Source organism: Cyprinus carpio, unplaced genomic scaffold (genome assembly GCF_018340385.1).
Source record: "Cyprinus carpio isolate SPL01 unplaced genomic scaffold, ASM1834038v1 S000006762, whole genome shotgun sequence".
NCBI classification, from domain to species: Eukaryota; Metazoa; Chordata; class Actinopteri; order Cypriniformes; family Cyprinidae; genus Cyprinus; species Cyprinus carpio.
The window spans coordinates 410,582-416,747 of record NW_024879359.1 but is presented as its reverse complement, the minus strand read 5'-3'; the positions used below and the strand labels follow the sequence as shown (position 1 = coordinate 416,747).

Below are 6,166 nucleotides of genomic sequence, written 5' to 3'. Positions count from 1 at the left end.
TATATTTCCCTATCCATTTAATACTTAAAGGAACTCACACAATCTTCAATGCACCCGTCAGTATCACTTGGTTGAATGAGAATAAGAACCGACTGAAGCTCAGAGAGACTGCAGACAGAGTACACTGTCTTGCCCCATTAGACAACAATGGATTAAAGGATAGGCTCATTAAAGAGTACGCATAACTTACTATGGCTAAGCTTGGAGATTGGTCCTTTGATAATATAACATGCTGAATTTTCTCTGAATATTATGTTTGTGGAGCGTAAGCTGGTTTGTTTCATCAACAAGTGAACTCAGGTGTCAGAGTCTGTGTTGGTACATCCTAAATTACGGGGCACATGGAGTGAAGCCCGTGCTACTATACCACTTCCCTTTGGTTTGCTAGGATGGTGAGACCTGCTATTGATTTTTTTAGTGTTTTAGAACACAGGACAGATTTATTATACCCGATATATCCACTCTACTATATTTCCCCAAGTAAGAGTGAATGCATACCTGTCTGTTTATGTCTACCATAACGTAACTGGATGAAGCCCAGAGATACTGCGAGAACATCCAGAGGACCTCTTCAATCAGGAATGAGACCTGAACTTCAAACTTCAAGCAGTATTTCATAGTATACCCTTTTTGGACGGACTGTACAGAACCATCTGGTCAGAATCAGAGCACGCATCAGGCAGTAATGAAACAACACCAATAATGCTGGAAACAGTGAATACTGCCCGGCAGTTGTCTTAGTGATTCGGGAAATGGACAGAATTTAAAACTGCACACTCATTCCTTTACGTTGTTCCAGTGTGAGTAAAGTGTTGTTCGACCACAACATAATCTGCCAAAACATACACGCTCATCTTTGCTGTGATATTTGCACCGCTTGTAAGAATATAAGCGGTTGAACATTTTTTAGATTTAACTTCTGAATGTTCAAGAAAAAGGCAATGCTATAATAACTTTCCTTAATCATCACCAAACATAATATAATGCTTAATATTTCATTAGTTAATATATATTCAAATAGCTAAAAATATGAGATAATGTGCTTGTAAATATTTACTAATAGACATTACTATTACATAATGATTAACAGAACATTAGTTAAATTAAAATGGTTACAATTGTTGTTATACTTAAATTATAAAAATCTACAAACAATGTTAAGATATTATATACTGATTAACAGCATTTGAATGCTTAAGTGCTTTGAATGTTTAAACATTTTTAATGTAGTTTTCTAATCATCTAATTCACTTTTATTTTTACAATCACACATTTGTAAAAATGTTAGTCATACAAGCACTTAATACACTATTCATGTTGACACATGATTCATAAACTCATAACAACAGTCTGTATGTAAAGTGGTTAAGCAACTAAACATTCAAATGTACATTAATAAACATGCTGTTAAGCAGTGCACAACATCTTACACAATTATTTGTAATTTTTTATAAAGTGCAGGATCATTTATGAATTTTATTTTAATGAAATTATCCATTTTAATTTATGTGAACTAATGTTCTGTTATCATTATGTAATGTAATGTTATCATTAATGTAATGTTCAGTAAGTTAATTGAAGTAAGCATTTACAAGCACATTATCTCATGTCATTACAAGGAATCTTTATGTTGCAATTAATGCAACTTGTTAACTTTTATCTTTTTACCTTTTATCTTCCTGCTTTCCCACCTTGACAGCATTAGCATTGTCGTCAGTATCACTTTGTGAATGAGTCTAAGACCTGGACTGAAAATCAGAGATACTGCAGACAGATACACTGATCTGGCCACCATTGAGAACATGGAGGAAATGAACAGACTGATTAACACAGTTAATGGGGAGTTACAATGGTTCAGCCTGGATTGGACTGTATGATGATGTGAACAGCGGGGATGGTCACTGGAAGACAATGATTTCTATCAGGAAGGGGAGAGAGAGATTTCAGGAACTTTTATCATGAACAAACAATGCTGGGAATGAACTGTGTGTTTACATGGATTATAATGGAAACTGGTTGGATTCATCATGTGACAATTATTACACATTTGTTTATGATGGTAAGACGTACAAGTAAAAAAAAAAGCAATGTATGAAGTTAGATCAGAAATTAATAAATTGACTGATATATCCATTATATTATGTTTTTATTTTTAGGTAGAGAGTAAACAGCTCTCAAGAATTATGTTTGGATATATGAGTACAGGACCTGGACTGGAGCTCAGAGCTTCTGCAGAGAAATACACAGACCTGGCCAGTGTGAGGAATGAAACAAGCGTCAACAGATACTGAATGTTACACTTTATCGTAATTATGGATGGATCGGTCTGTGCAGAAACAGACTGTGGTCAGATCAAGAGCAACTCTTCCTTCACATATTGGCTTCCGTGGACTCAAGGTGTTGCTGCACAACCAGATAATGGTGTAAGTGTCCCAGGACAGCGGGGATCTCAACACTGCACAGCTGTGTCTTTACAATACCTTGGCCAGTGGACAGATGAGAGCTGCTTTGCCAGTTTCCCTTTCTTCTGTTACAGTGGTGAGCAAATATATTTGCAAATATATAATTATTATATATAATTAAAAGAACACACACTGAGGGGAAAAAAGCTAATTCACTGTAATAAATTGTTGATCTGATAAAATGAAAGCCATTGTTATTTATGTAACTCAGTATCTTTTACTAATGCTAGCTCTGTCTTCTGTTTGCTTTCTGCTGGACATGATGAACATCATATTGACCCATGAATTCAGACAAGTATGGTATGTATTGATGTCCTCTTTACTGCTGTTTTCATTTTAAAAAGTGTGTTTTTTAACATATATCAACATCACCAGATGCTTGTGTGTGTGTGTGTGTGTGTGTGTGTGTGTGTGTGTGTGTGTGTGTGTGTGTGTGTGCACTACTGACCATTTTTGTTTGTTTGATTGTTTTTTACTGATCAGTGATGGGGCTTAGAGTGGAAGTTAGCGAAGTCTGGAGAATCTGTCAGAGTTCAAATTGAAGAGCTGGTGATTATACAGGTGAGAAAAATAAATAAATCACTTGAGAACAACAGAAGCAATATTATTAATAGATCTTGTCATGATATATTTAGTTCAGAAATATTAGTTCACAGAAATCACCATGTTTCTCCAGCTCCAGGAAGAATTTATCAGACAAGGAATTTCCCAGCAACTTCACCACATTTGAGAAACGGTCAGAAAAAACAAGTCCATGAAAGACAAGTACAGCATTCCAGCACGCTAAAGAAAATAGTAGGTTTCTATGTTTTATCAATGACCATTACAGAATGATCTCCATGTTGCATGCTTTTTGCTACTGATATTGGAACAAAAATTCAGAACTTCAAATGATATTACCTGGAAATAATAAACATTTTTTTTTTTTTAGATTATATTTATCTTTTTTTTTTTTTTTTTTTAATAATAAGATGTATAATATATAAGATATAAGATGTCTTTTTTATATATATATATATATATATATATATATATATATATATATATATATATATATATATATATATATATATATACATATATAATGTGTGTTTGTGTGTGTGTGTGTGTCCTCATTGCAGACTTTTCACTTGTTAATATTTGTTTTAAATAATGATTAACACAGTAAAATTGACTATCATATAATCAGAATGTAATGTTCTTGTGATTTTTCTTGAATAATCAAACCAAGCTACTAACATTTTGTGTCATCAGATTCCTTAGCTGAAGTAATCGCACTCTTACAAAGCTTAAAAAGGGTTTTCCTCTCAACTTAAAGTTGGTTTATTTGTTTTTTATTTGTATTTTCTCTGCAATGATTTGTTAATTCAGCTCGAGACATGAGGGCATTGAAACGGTTCGAGAATGGATGGATGATTTGTTGGATCGGTTTATAAACTTATATGGTAATCAAAACATAATGACAAATTCTATTTTGGCATTTTGTGGATAGGAATGTATTTGTCTACAGTAATAGTTGAATGTTGTTCAACAACATACAGTGGAACAACCAGATGAAGAAAAAAACATTGACATGGCTAGAAATCAAAGATAAATATTCACAATAAATGGCTCATGGAAGTGTTACTGTACATGTGGGGTGGGTAGAATAACATGCTTTCAGTCTTTGAGTTTTCTAGTTGTTTAGAAATTTTGTATGTCTCTCTTTATGGACTACATATGGTAATGGGGAATTTTATATGATACTATTTGCAGGTTTATCATACATATCAATAAATACTCATAAGAATGTTGGTTTCTTTCTTTAGTTCTGTATCTATACTGGGGTTGACCAAGGAACACTTTAGTTCAGTGGTTTTTAATCCAGGTCCTGAGGACCCAATGTTCTGCACATTTTCCCTTATCTGATACACTCAGCTAAGTTCACATTGACCAACAAGTTAAAGAGCTCGATAATATATTGTGGTGCAAACAATCCAAATTAATTCTATTAATGCCTTCTGAATCTTTCTGTGTGTGCCAAGGGATATGGTATGCAAATATTATTTTATTATTATTATTATTATTTTTTTGCATTTAAAGTCAATGTAATTTATGTCCGGGTCCTGCCCGAAGTCTTGTCCTGTCTCATACAACTGAGTCTTGTTATGCTACTTTTACAAACAGTGTTACTTTTATTTGTGCTCTCTTTTATCACCTTATGTTTGTCTATTCTACTTTTGAATGTCTAATAGAGTGCACTTATATTTATTTCTTCTTTTTTATATATTTATTATAGCATTTACCACATATTTTAATTTTCACACTGCAAAAGCTGTTCTTCAAGTTGTTAACAGTAGGTGTTAATATAGACAGATAACATTTTAATAATTTCTGCTTTATTCAATATTTTGATTACATTAAAAAAAATCTTCATAATAAATGCATTTTCATAGTTTAATTATATATTGCAGTTCTGCAGAGAAAAATCTAATATATTTCCCTTTTTTATATTTTAAACTTAAAGGAACCTGCTCACATCTTCATGCACCCGTCAGTATCACTTTGTAAATGAGTATTAGACCTGGACTGAAGCTCAGAGATACTGCAGACAGAATTACATTGATCTGGCCACCATTGAGAACATGGAGGAAATGGATAGGCTCATTAAAAGAGTACGCAGAACTTACTATGGCAAAGCTTGGATTGGTCTCTATGATGATATAAACAGCTGGAGATGGTCTCTTGATAATGTAATGTTTGATGGAGGATTTAAAGGCTGGTTTGTTCAGCAACAAGTGAACTCAGGTGGTCAGAGTCTGTGTGTGTACATGTCATATTATCGGGGAACATGGAGTGAAGCCTCTTGCTACTATACACTTCCCTTTGTTTGCTATGATGGTGAGAACTGCTATTGATTTTTAATGTTTAAGAACAAGATACAGTGTTTATGATACACAGATATATCACCAGTGTTGGGGAAAGTTACTTTTTTTAAAAAAGTAATGCATTACACATTAGCATTTCCACAAAAAAGTAAATACCACGCTATTTAGTTACTTTTTATGGAAAGTAATGCATTACGCCATTTTATGCTACTTTTAAATATGAGCAGGCTTGATTATGTAATATAAGAAGTTCTATTTTATAGCAAATGTAAGTCTTCACACCAAGAAGTGTAATAAATGGAACCCCAGGCTGAAGGAGAAGTAAATTCAATGCCTGTACAAAAGCACACAGGAGAAGCGAAAGGTTCAACACTCTTCAGCAATACAAAAACAATGAAGCACAATTGTTAGTTGATCTAAAGTCATTTTTGCTGATTAGTACGTTTGAACTGGATCATCGAAGGTCAGCAGCAAAGCACGCGGATTAGATACATTTGTGTTATTTAACATTTAATTATTGCAGGCCTGTGCCATATTTTAAGTTTGCATTTCACTGTTTTAATTAATTTTGATGAATACTAACTCTAAATTCTTTTTGTGAGTAGGATGAATTAATACATACCATTTAGTCTAGAACTACATCATGTTCACACAGCTTATCACAACTTCTGTACTCTGATTTCTGCTAGTATGGGGGACAGGTACTGGCCGTCAATAAATGGAAAACAAAGATCCGCTACTTTTTGGAAAAGTAACTCAGATATTTTCTTGTAAATTAAAAGTAATGCTACTTTTTACTAGTTACTTGAAAAAAGTAATCAGCAATACGTAACTAAC

The 6,166-nt window shown here is 33.3% G+C and overlaps 1 pseudogene; it reads left to right on the top strand.

Moving 5' to 3' along the window:
• Positions 1 to 6,166, top strand: part of LOC109095521 — a 10,722-nt pseudogene that overhangs the window by 501 nt on the left and 4,055 nt on the right.